Source organism: Equus przewalskii, chromosome 4 (genome assembly GCF_037783145.1).
Source record: "Equus przewalskii isolate Varuska chromosome 4, EquPr2, whole genome shotgun sequence".
Lineage (NCBI taxonomy): Eukaryota > Metazoa > Chordata > Mammalia > Perissodactyla > Equidae > Equus > Equus przewalskii.
Window position 1 is genome coordinate 101,483,365 of NC_091834.1, and position 13,477 is coordinate 101,496,841.

Genomic DNA, 13,477 nt, shown 5'->3' on the forward strand with positions numbered 1-13,477 from the left:
TTTACCATCAGTACAGAACACAGTACAGGAGAGAAAGGCCCAGAAAAGGGCCGGTCCTGGAGGAGAAAGCAGGCCCCTCGCCCAGGGCGTTTCCTCCACCCTGTCTGTGCGCCCTCCCTGTTCCCCTCTCCACCCTCCTAAGACCCTCTTCAAAACATCACTAAGCCTCACTTTCCTCAACCTAAGCATGCCCAGGTGAGAGATGCCTGCGGTGGACAAGGCTTTGCCAGATCTCCTTTCCAAGCTGCTGGTGTTTCCCAGCTGCCTAGCCTGGGGGCTGCCCCCAGCCCACCCCCACCTCCGCAGATGAGTGCTGATATGGGGGAGGGGGCGGGGGGGGGGGGACAGCAGCTCTGAAGTTCTCTGTGCCCAGAACTCCCTGAGGGATCCAACGATGCTAGTCTCCAGCTGAGACCACATCACTGGCCCCTTTCCCTGCCCCATCCTGCTTCCCACTCCTCTCCAGAGAGCACTTCCCAACAGGTCTTGTTCCCTTGAACAGAATCCTCATCTCAGGCTCTGCTTCTATGGACTCTGACCTAAGGCAATGTCTCCAACGAATACACACTCCAAGCATCTTGCACACAGAGGAGGTCAGGACGAGTATCTTCTTTTGGTGATTCTGTGTGGTGCTGGTTACCCGTAGGCTTTTAGTGAAGAACTTCTGGTGGATTCATGGATTGGAGGTGGCCATCTCCTTTGTGAGAGGCCAGGTCAGAGGAACTAGTGCTGATGTGGCAGCCCCTTACCAGCTACTCTGAGGCCCCTGGTAACTGGAGACAAGGCACAAGAATCTAGTTCGGGGGTCAAGGGTTGGAGTCTAGTGACCATGTGGCTTTGGTCACGTCCTTACCACTTTGCACCCCATTTTTCCTATCCATGAAATGAGTGGTACACCAGCTGCTCTCTGAGGTTTTCTTTCTTTTGGGTCTGAAATTCTATAGTCGCTTCCCGACTGCTTGTGTGGGCTCACTCAGGTGGGAAGGAGCCGAGACCCACTTGGGCTGGTGATGGGCCATGTGGCAAGGCCTCGTGAGATGTGAGCGAGGCCCCGCGTGCCCCTGAGCCCCCGAGGACGGTGTTCCTCCTCCTCTGGTCCCCATGCTGTTCCTGTGAGTCAGCCTTGCTCTCTCCTTCGGCTGCCGCCACCTCTCCTCTGTAGCAGGTACTCAGAGGACTGGAACTGGATGTCTGTCCCTGTAGGCAAGGGGCCTACAGTCCTAGCAGAGGAGACAAAGTCACCTTGGAGCAGAACTCCTCCGTTTCAGGAAGGCCATCGGACCCTTTCACTCAAACCCACGGAAACCAAATACCCACTAGTATCCTCACTATTCTCCAACTAGCTTTGGACTCGGGAAGCATTTCAAACACAGGTGCTTCGGACCCGCAGGTTTGCTGTTGTGTTTAATAATAATCCTTTTTAAAAGGCTGTTGTTAGACAGAGCACCTGAGGGCAGGGGCCTCTGAGATGTAGGAAGGACTTGAAATTCTCTCCCTGGTGAGAGGCAGAGCTGACCCTTCCCCTCGCATGTGGAAACCTGCAAGGGCACAGCAGTGTCCTCTGGGACCGAGTTTAAAGCGTGTGGGTTCAAGAGAGCCTTGTTTATAGGAGGAGTGGGAACTGTGTCCCTGTGCCAGGCAAGAGAGGTTCCGGAGACGAGTGGCATGATGGTGCCCATGGGGTCCTGAGAGGTGGGAGGGACACTGGCTGAGGGGCAGAGGGCACAGGCAGCATCCACCGCATGTGAGCATTCCTGGCGAGGACTGGCTGTGGTGTGGGGCCCTGGAGGAAGGATGGACCGTGTAGAGTTCCAGGGATGGGGAGGGCTCAGTCTGTATCAGAACAGAGGAAGCAGCGTGTTTCAGGCCGGTGAAGCCGGACCGACCGGCTGTTGCTTCCCCACCTCCTGCCTTCTGCTTGCTCCTGGTGCCTGCTGCTCCTGGTTACTGCTTGTCCTTCTCTTTTATGCCACTGCCCTCGGCTTCCTCACCACCTGCTCTGTGCGCCCTTCTCTTTGTCTCACATGCAGACTCCTCAAGGCAGATTTTGGTGTGACTGGTCACTGTCCCTTGGGCAGAGTCCATTTTCCTGGCATTACTAACATTGCTGGTGAGTCTGGAGATGCACCCCTGGGTGCAGACACACGCCGATAGCTACAGCCAGGGCATGGAGGGCCAGGGTGTAAGTGCTGGGAACTTCCTCACGAGGGAATGCCTGAGCGCGTGTCCTCAGAAGGGGCTCAGCCAGTGCTCTGTGGTTTCTCCCTAACTTGCACTGTGCAAATCTCTCATTTGGTAGATTATCCCATATGCCTTGGGCCTTTTGTATACTGTTTTCTTAAGATTTAGTTTCTCGTGTTTTGGGCTTGATCTCCAGTCAGTGACAGATGGCGTTTGTACATCATTTGATGGTTCACTTTCGCACGTGTAAACCCCTCGAGGGCTTGGATGACATTTTGCTGGTCTGGGAGCACAGTGTCCGACCCTGGGAGGCCCCCGCGAGCGGGGTGGGGGGGCGGCCCGGTTGCTTGAATGTTGGCTTTGATGGAAGTCATGCGCTGGGGACACTGCTGGAGTTGGACAGAAATAACACTTTTAGAGCTGCTTTCAGTTCCTATTGCGTCCTCCTGGTTGGCATATATTTGTAGTCACTTCTCCCTGGTGCCCGGAGAGTGTTATAAAATGGAACTATTTTCTTGTCCATCACTGGAGCATATTTGGGAAATTTTATAATGTGAGGAAATCAAGAAACAGAGCCAGTGAATACAACAGTCTTATTTATTACGCAACTCTCAAAAACCCCCAAATATCACTGATAGATTGTATTCTGTGGACACAGTGCAATACAATTAGAATCAGTAACAAAACAAAACCAAAAAAGCAGCTCTGGGGCTGTAGGATGCCCGGGACCCCCCCCCCCCGCCCCGAGCCTGGGGCCGACATCGCTAGGACCACAGCTGGAGGGGGCTCTGCTCACCTCGTCTTTCAATAAAGCTGTTGGTCTAGCTCAAGAAAAAAAAAGCCAGTAAAAGCTTCTATCCATTCAGGGATTTAAAAACACATTAATAATTCACGGATCATGGAAGAAATTGTAATGGAAATGATAAAATATTTATGAACGAATGACGATGAAAACACTACATTTCAAACCTTGTGCCATGCCACTACAATATTATTTAGAGGAAAACTTTAGTCTTAAATGTATTCGTTAGAAGAGAAGAAATTTTGAAAATCAAAAAGTCAAGTTCAGCTTAAAGGGGCTGGGCCAGTGGCATAGTGGTTAAGTTCATACACTCCACTTTGGTGGCCCAGGGTTCACAGATTTGGATCCTGGGCGCGGACCTACACACCACTCATCAAGCCATGCTGTGGTGGGGTCCCACATACAAAATAAAGGAAGATTGGCACAGGTGTTAGTTCAGAGTCAACCTTCCTCACCAAAAAAAAAAAAAAAGAAAGAAAGAAAAAAGAGTTCAACTTAAAAAATTAGAAAAAGAACAACAGAATATGTCCAAAAAGGAGAAAAATAATAAAAAAGATAAAAGTAATGGAATAGAAAACAAAATAACATTAGAGAGACTCAATAAAACCAAAACCAGTTTTTGAAAAGACAAATAAAATAGGCCTCTGGCAAAGAAAGAGAAGACACATGTAGACAATGTTGGAAATGAAGAGGAAGTTGTAACTGTGGACACAGTAGGGATTTTGAAATCATAAAAGATCCTATGGACAATTTATGGCAATTTTACATTTACATGAAATAGATGCTTTTCTAGGAGAACATAAATTACCAAAAGAAACTTAAAACAGTCTGAATATACCTATAAGAATTTGAGTAATGGAATCAGTAGTCAAGTGGCCTTAACTGGGAAGATTTGTCACCCTTTAACGAGGGGACGATCCTTCCTACACAATCAGTTCTGGAGAAGAGGGGGAAACATTCCCACACTCATTTAATGAGGCCAGGAAAACCTTGCAAACGAAACCAGGCAAGGACAGCACAATGAAGGAAAATTTTAGGCCAATGTGACTTAGGAATATAATCGCAAAAATCCAAAATGAAATATTGGCAAATCAAATCCAGAAATATATTTAAAAATATGTCACGACCAAGGTTTGATCGAACAAATATAAGGATGGTTCAACATCAGAAAATCTAATAAAGAAATATACCACTCCAACAGATTAATGGAGGAAAAAACATGATCATCTCAATAGATGCAGAGGAAGCGTTTCCTAAAATTCAATTTATTTGTAATTAAAAACTCAAACCAAAAACAAGCAAACAAGACAAAACCAAAACCAACAAACCTCTTTCTCACGGTCACCTCTGTTGTCTGTCCCTGTTCCTTGTTTTAAATGTAATCAGGTATTTTTGAGACTCCATTTAACAAGGAGCAAAGCTGATAATGTCACTCTTTGTAGACATTTAATTGAAGATTTATCGATTTCAATTTTGCAATTTTCTGGTATTTTGGAATGAAACTAGTTCTCAACATTTTCATAATTTTATAAAACCTGTAAGCCCTTGGCATTCTGCCTGTGTCTAATGGATGAATGGATCTGTTCAGGGAATTATTTAATTTCTCTTTCGCTCTTTGTCTATGCATCCAATAAATGCAATTTATTTTGCTTCTAAGGTGCAAGTTGTGTGAGATTCTTCATTTGGTCGCCTGTGTGGCTAGGTATAAAGAACCTAAATAAGATGAGGGGGTTAAGACTGATATTGTTTAAGGGTACAAACTTGTGACAAGGAGTAAATAAGCTGTAGAGATCTAAGGCACAGTACAGCAAATATAGACAACAATGTGTACTATAATTATGAAGTGTGATAAATATTGCAGTCATATTGTAACATATAAATGTATCAAAGTAACATGTTGTACACCTTAAATTTGCACAATGTTATATTCAAATTTATTCAATTAAAAAAATGAGAACCTAAGTAGGCTGCATATTGAGTCACTATGGACTTTTCGTAACGGATGCCAACGGGAGAGTGGCGCCCTCTAGTGCACGTTCGGAGAACTGATGTTGAACGAATTGGACTTGGTAAGGAGGGCTGTTCCTCTGGTGCTCTAAGGCGGGGCCGCCAGGTTTCTATGAGAAAGTACAAGTCAGGGACCATGCAGATTGTCAGTAAATATTTGTTGAATGAATAAACAGAACCGTGAGGCTTTCCGGAGTGCCCTACGGAAGTGGTCAAAAAAGCAGACTTGTAAAAGTAAATTTCTTAGAGACGAAAGAAAGGCCGATGGCCAATACGGGGAAGAAAAGAAAACTGGAGGCAAAAAAATTTGACATGTGTTTCTTTTCTGGGTTTCAAGAGGAAATAAGAAGGAAACGTAGAGTAACTTTCTGAAGAGAATTAGCCAAAAAGCCAGCAACAGAAGTTTGCTCATAAAAGCTGAAAACATTCTAAAAGGGACTGGGCCTGAAATTGGGTGATGCACCAGCCCCACTGAGGGCTGAGCTGACGCAGAAGAGTGAGAGAGAGAGAGAGAGAGAGAGAGAGAGAGAGAGAGTGGGAGGGAGAGAGGGAGAGAGAGAGAGAGAGAGAGGGAGAGAGAGAGAGAGAGAGAGAGAGAAGGAAGCATGGAATAAGAGTGGGAGAACCAACAACAACCAGCTGAAACGTGTGGGCTGTTTCCTCCTTACAGAAATCTTCAAAATGTACATATTATTGGGGAAATTTGAATGCTTATTGGACATTTGATAATACAGAATTATTCATTTTTTATGAGTTATAGTTAGGTTATTGTGCCTATGTTGATAAGAGGCTCTTTACCTTCCAGAGAAACATACAGAATGAAATGCTGTCTGGGATTTGCTTCAGAACAGCCTGGGGGAGGGTGTGAGGGGTGCCAATAGAGAGGGGACAAGGCGACCCAGTGTTGACCATTTGAAGTTGGGTGAGAGGTAGCTGGGCCTCATGACGCTCTTCTCTGTGCCATTGTCATGTGTTAGAAAATTTCTGTAATAACAAGTTAAAATATGTTTGTACATAATCCTTCCAGCGTTTTGAAAGTTCCCTTCTTAATATCCCTAAAAAGGGTTAAGTGTTGGTGAGGGGAGAGGAAATGTTTGAGGCTGATTTAAAGTTTTGGTTTTGAGCCATTTCCTTTGGGCCAAGAGATCATGATGGATGAGAAGGAGGCGGGGCCAAGAGAACACGTTCCTTAATTTACATTTGAGGTGACTTCAATATTGTCCCTTTAAGATGGGGAAAGATGAACTAATTAGATAATTGAGTCAAATAACTTTGTGATTGGATTGACTTACGGATGAATTCACTTTTTTGTATTTGCTGGAAAATAGGAAAAGTTTTCCAAATGCTACTGAGTAAATAAAATTGCTTCAAAGACCTCTTTGCTGTCCAGCAGATAGTTGAGTATGAAACAACTTTTGACTCTCTAGAATGGCAACTCTAAATTGGGATGCTTTAAGGGTGTTTGTTGGTGTTTTTGAACTGAATGTTTTTAAAAGGAAAAATGATATAAATAATTTTTGAGAGAATCCCAACTCTTCAGATTCTTCTGACCCCCGGGTGGGATGGTGCGGCTACTCTGGAATGCTGAGTTGGTGTGTGGGCGGGCAGTGCCTAGTCCATGCCAGTATTTCAGCTGTCGATGCCCAACTGTAGCAGAATTCTCTGAGTCAAGGCTAAATGACTGCGTTTTTGAATTTTTGGAAGTAATTTCTGTGTTTTTCCGAATGTAGAAAAGTTCTGAGGAACACTGGAAACGACTAGAGATTGCATCAAGAAATGCAGCATTAATGTCGACTCCCAGGAGAGACAGGTTCTGGTCCCCACGCTCTGGATCTTCGTCTTGGGAAAGGCGGTGGTGGGGGCGGGTGGGTGGGGTGCGGGAATGTTGGAAGCAGGTGTGTGGGTTGCACAGGCTTCTAACTCTTCAGTCGGCCTCTATACAGAAATGGCTGTAGAAGGAAGAGTGCCAGTCTTGGTGTCAAAACTGGGTTAGCATCCTAGCTCTCCCACGTCCACCTGTGCTCTTGGGGAAACTGGTTCCTACCAGGAATTGTCTGGCCCTCTGCACCCTGAAGGTTCCAGAGCTAACGCATGAACGGCTGTTGGGGAGTGACCCCTTTTTCCAAAGCGCTTCCCCCAATACCCGTTTCCAGGCTGTACCCCTCAATCCTTGTCCCAACCTGGACACAGACAACACCTCCTCCTGGGTGCCTGCTCCCCCCTGGCAGGTGGAGGAGGTACATGATGGGGAGGGGCAGGAGAACCCTCGAGAGGGAGAGTGGCTGGCTCAGGGGGTCTGTACCTGGGTAGGGGTATGGAAATGGAATCGTCAGTAGGTTGAGATTTCCAGGACTACTAAAAGGCTCCCAATAAAGCTCCAGAACTCCTTTGGGCTGGAAGACTAACATGAGCAGCTTTCTGTTTCTTTGACTCTGGGGGTTTTAGAAACCGCTGCTGGTCCTCCGCGCTGCTTCCAGCCATGCATTTCCTCCCTTCCACCACGAGTAGAATGGAGGGGAGTTTTCCTTGGGTTGAACTCAACGCCTGAAACCTTGCTGGTGCCACCTTCTAGCTGTGCATCTCCCCATCGAGTGGGGTGCGGAATCTGAACGCCTCTGCCTTGTCTTCCCCTACAAGATGGTGCATCGCCTCCTGGTGAGGCCTGGATCATCCTTTCCGTCTGGGATTAGTCCTGGCACCAGATGAGATACGAGGAAGCTTGTGGGCTGCAGTGGGCACTGTGCCATCCAGAAGCCGGGGAGCTGAGGAAGTCCAGCTGGGCTGGGAAGGCCCTGGAGCAGGTGTGTGAAAGGCAGCATGCAAGGGGTTTGAGGGAGGTGCTGCGAGTTCACGGTACAAAGTGAAACCAACACAGGCTGGTGCTGAGCAGATGGAGGGTGGGACTCAGGAGGGGAGTGTGGAGAGAGCCCAGGGCTGCACGCCCACGGGACGGCCTGAACCAACCCAACAGAGGGTTCTGCCCAGGCCAGACCCTGGAAACAGGCCCAGGCCAAGGGGTTTCTGGGCATGGGACTGAGGGAGGACAGAAGGACAGAGTCAGACCGAGTGTGCCCGGGAAGGCCGTTCCCCGTGGGGAGGGATGGACAGAGTTGTGGGGGCAAGGCACGAGGCAGCTCAGCAGGGAGAAGCTAAGAAGAGAAACAGAATCAAACATGAACCGGAAAAAGACCTGATTAGTCGGTAATAATCACACACACATACACACACACACGCACACACGTGTGAACTGGGACGCCCAAAGGCTGAGCTCTCTGAAAGGCTGTGTTCCTTTAAGATGCCAACCTATGAGTGTTCAAAAGACACACATGAGGCTGCTCTGTGCTGGACACCCCAGTGTGCACCCCCAAGATTCCTCTCCCTGTAGGGGATTGCAAAGGGGTACACAGAGCAGAGGGGTACATGGAGCAGAGGGGTACATGAGCAGAGGGGTACACGGAGCAGAGGGGTACACGAGCAGAGGGGTACATGGAGTAGAGGGGTACATGGAGCAGAGGAGTACATGGAGCAAAGGGGTACACGAGCAGAGGGGTACATGGAGTGGGTTCTCTCCAGGTGTGGGTGTGGGGAACCTGCAGAGAAGGCTAGGGCTTAGGGAGAGAAAGGCCTGCATCCAGGGGCTGTGGCCTGAGGTGTGGCCATGGGCCCAAGGGAGGTCCAGTTTCAGGGTTTCTCCTGGAGCCTGTTGTCACTGTTGATGCAAATAATCCACAACCAATCTACAAATGAAAATTGGGGTGAATTTATTCAGAGCTAGATCTGAGGACTAGCCTGGGGTCTTCCTTCCCTAAGGAAGGAAGGGCACCGAAGAAGTGGGGTGTGCAGAGTGGTTATATACCTCAAGGAGGATGTTTCACGTATGATTGAAATGTCCCTTTTACAATAGTCATGAGACTGCTCTGTGCACAGTGATTGATGGACACAGCAGGTAGCAGGTCTGCTGTCTCGGTGGACACAGCAGGGTGGCAGGTCTGTTGTCTCGAGCTGGGTGGTCACAGGTGAGCACAACAATCAGTTCCTAGCCTAGGGAGAGGCTTATCCTTCCGGAAATGCCAATGTGGGGGAAGTTGCACCTTTATCTTAAGGGCATTTGTTCTTGTCTTTGGGACACAGCAAATGCTTAAAGCAGATATACAACGTATGCTCATTGGCTATGTCAGGCCCTTTTGGAAAAACAAAGTCAGGCCGAATTAGGTTTACAACAAATGGCTTCGTCATATACGCCAATATATCCTATTGCTTGCCATTTCTATTTGTCGTCACCCACACTCAGCTGGGGGTAGGAGGATAGAGGGAGCCACTGGCCTTGCCCTGGAGGGGCCTATGGGGCCTGTGCTGCCCGAGGAGACCCCTGCCCCATAACTCCCTCCCACGACACCCAAGGCTCCCAGTATCTGTCACTTAGGGTTTAAGAACTTTCTATTTTCACTCCTGATTCAGGTCTCTAGTCTTCTTGTGCTTAGCTTGTGTCTCTCTAGAATCTTCCAGAAGCAATTCAACTCTTTTATACCTTTGGTGCCAGCCAAGGAGATGAGAGAATGACCACCATCATTGTAGCAACAAGGGAGCACTTTGTCTGGCTTAGCAGTCAGCACAGTGAGGCACAGCCAGCGTTCAGGACAGCTGGTCAGTGTCCTTCACTGTGAGGGGCCATTTGCCCTCCTCTGAGTCTGCCCCTGGCACCCTGGGCACTGTGACCCTTCTCCCAGGTGCCGAGGACTGTCCTTGGAGAGGCTGTCTCAGGTCCTACAGGGTGTGGAAAGGGGGCTCTCGCAGCTTCATCCACCAGAGAAAAGTTTCTCACGACTGTTTTCTCTTGGGAAGTGGAGAACCAGGAGCAAAACCACATGTGCCCCTGGGTAGCAGCCCACCGGGTTTCTGGTAAGGGGTTCTTCTTGTCGGCCTGCCAGGGCTCCTTTCTAAACTCTTCCCCCTGCTCAGCACCTGACGGCAGCATGGGGCAGCCTCCTGCTTCTCCGGGAGAGAGAGCAAGGTCAGCCTGGTCCTGCAAAGAGGCCGCGGGAGCCTGGTGTGGCTCCCTCTGCCCTGTCTCCTCTGGAGCAGAGGGGAGAGACAGACAAGGATTGCGGGAACCCACAGCAGCAGCAGCAGCGAAAACCCTCCAGAAACCCCCACACCAAAACATACCAAAAAGAAAAAGAAAAACTTGAGAAAACCCCAGCGGAATTGCCAGTGGTCTTGAATTGGTAGGTGCAGAGCAGAGTTGATGGCTGCAGCCTGGGAGCAGGGTGCCCACGCAGGGTGCCCACGCAGGGTGCCCAGAGGCTGCAGGTAAAGGTTGGAAGGTTGGAAGACAGCTTACTAAAAATCCTGCTCTTGCCTCTGCTCCACCAGCAGCCTGGATGGCAGGGGCAGAAGTCCTTGTGATAATATCAAAGTCCTGCTAGGTGCCGATGAAAACATTCGCAGATGGAGCAGCTGCCCTCTGTGATCCATGTCCAGCCCTCCCTCCCCAACACCTCAGGGCTAGGGGATTATAGCCTGGAGAGACCACCTTTTCCCAAGGCGAGCCTGAGTCTAGACACAAACATCAGCAAAATATGCTGTAAGGGAGGGAAGTTAGGTAGCTGGAGGAGGAAGTGGAGTAAGGGAATATTTTTTTTAAGATGGGAGAAAGACAGCGTGTTCTATGCTGACGGCAGTGGTCCAGGAGAGAGTGGGTGTGGATGGACAGGGCAGGAGGATGGCTCACTGGAGCAAGTGGGTGATGGGAAGATGGGGTTTGGTGCACAATCGGAGGAGCGGGGCTTGGCTAGGGGTCTGGACAGGTCATTCATCGTAAGGGGAAGGAAGGAAGGCGGAGTCTGCGGGCACAGCCTGAGTGGATGGGGCGATGCAGCTGCCAAGGCTTTGGGAGGTTCTCTTCTCCTCTTTTCTGCTTTCCTAGAGAAAGAGGAAGTGAGGTCATCCACTGAGTGGGGATGGGGAGGGTGGTCAGGGTTTAGAGAGAGAAGGCAGGAAATAGTTGACTAGGGGAGTGGGAGAGTGAATGGACCACAGTACAGAGGGGTGACGCCCAGCGCTGGGAGGCCGGTTGAGGACAGTGATCATGAATGTGAAGTGAAGTCAGCCAGCAGGTTTGGAGGTTTTCCATCAGCCGGTCTCAGCTGTGCAGGCGTGGTGCTGACAGAGAGCTGGGTGGACCAGGGCCGTGTTTAACCAACTATGTTCATGTTGCCCTCAGCTTGACTAAACTTTGGACTGGTCTCCTTCTGACCCTTGGCTCCCAACCTACATTTTCTTAGAGCCATCCATGTTAGAAAACTTGTAATTGCAAATTCTTTCTCTGCCCCTTTGAGATGTAAATCTTTTAAAAAGCCTCCTGCCAGTTTTTACAACCCAGAACTGTCTTTCTCAAGGATGTGGGAGCCATTCTTTTGAAATCTAACCATCAAGGGAGATAGCATCCCCATCTCCCAGTCTCTATGGGAGGGTAAGAGCCCTTGATGGGTGCCAATTAGCAAACACACATGACCTAATTACTTTGACACCCCCCACCATGTCCTGCAGTACTTTTCCACCAGCTCACCCCAGCCCTTCAAATCTCGTCCGATGTGCCAGCGGTTGAGTCCACTGTTAGTTCTGGGCCCTCTCCCGCATTATCAGAGCCTTGCATAGACCCTTCCCTGCCTGGGTAACTTTGTCTGGGGCAGTTTTGGCTTTGGCGCCTCCCACTGGGCTTTCCTACTGTTCCCCTCTCCCAGGGAAGCTAAGGTTGTCATCTTCCGGGACGGACACCTGCCTTCAGGGAAAAGGTGCTCAGGGCTCCCGGTCCTTACTTTGGCCTGGTAGCTCCTTATTGCCTTATAGCTTCTTGGATGCTTTTGAGAAGACAAACATATTTTTGTCCTGTTTAATTTTAGTGTTCAGTGGGAAGGTTGGTGTGAAAAACTTATGGGAAACAGGTATCCGTCATGACCTGTTGGCCTTCTCTGCCTGCCCAGGTCTCCAGTAGCTCAGATGCAGTGTCCCCAAGTTGAAGTCCTCATCTCACAGCCCTATCTCCACAAGGGACACTAGAAAGTACTGGGATTCCAGACTATTCCACAGCCATTTAGCCTGGGATGACCACTAGCCTTTATGTGAATCAGAAAATGGTGTCCCTTTTTCAAGTTAAAACTTTTTAAATAAACATATTATTTCTTAATAGTAATTATTGTACCAACAAGAACATTGTTTGAATAAGACATTTAATTCCATCAGAAAATTGTCAAAATATACAAATTTAGTTACAAGACACTTTACTGCCATCTGCCAAAACTGTAGTAAACACACATTTTCTGACTTTGAAGTGAAACAACATATAATACAATTTTTCAGAGTAAGAAATGTCTGTGCTGTGAATAGCACTCCCCTTGATGTGGCAACCTGAGCAAATGTAATAGCAATCCTGAATTTGTCTTTTTAAAATTCTTTTGCTATTTCCATCTCCTAAATGTATCATAAATCTGTTCTCTTTTCCACTGTCCATTTCCACCATCACTGGCAGTCCACGTCCTCACTTCTAGCTGGGACTATTGCAGTAGCTTCTAACTAGTCCTCTGACTTCAAGGCTGTCTCTGTTTCCCCATACACCCAAGCTGCCCTCAGCACCTGGAATGCCTGTGGCGTTGGCCATTCTCCCTGTGCCGAGTGTCCTTCACAGGGAAATTCTGACATGCCCTTCCAGGCTCGGGGCAGACACAGCTTCCTTGTACTGCTTCCTCCTCCACTGTGCCTCATCATCTCCTCCATTAGAGCACCTGCCACAGTCAGGTCGGCTCATGGATTTGTTTCTAAGTTTGTATCCTATTTGGCTGTTTCTCAGTCTTGTGTGGCTAATAGTGCTCCCCCTTTGCTCCCATGACACCCTGGGCACGTCTCCACGACAGCACACCTTACACTGTCCCATAATCTTAGCTTTAGTCTCTTTTCCTATGATTTGACTGAGGTCCGTGAGTAGGGGATCTGTCTTGCGAGTTTTTCATCCCCTGTGTCTGATATGGTGCTTGGTCCTGGTAGACTCCTCCTTGCTTGATAACTCTGCCATCCTGGCTGACTCCATTTCTGGACGTCCAGCCCCTCCCCCTCCTACCCTCTCTGAGAGTCTGGGAGAGGATCGGGGAGGGGTGTTTCATCTGTAGCGTAAGAGCTGTCAGTCCCCGGGGCTGCGTTTTACTGCCCTGTCATTAGCCACAAAGCCACTAGGGGGCAGGGAACCCCCACCGTTCCCTAGATGAGGGCCCAGGCAGCATCAGGGGCAGCCTTCCTCACGGAAATCAATTCTCCAAAAGCCGAGTTGCTGAAAGACCATTTTGCGAGAAATGGTCCACTCAGCAAATGATCATCTTGCTAAAACGCTGAGGAGGCATTTGAAGCTTTGGTTTTATTCAGAGTGCCCCCCAAGTGCTTAATATTTCATTGAAGAATGAGCGAGCTGTTTCCTAACTCGGTTTGCTGTCTTGTTCT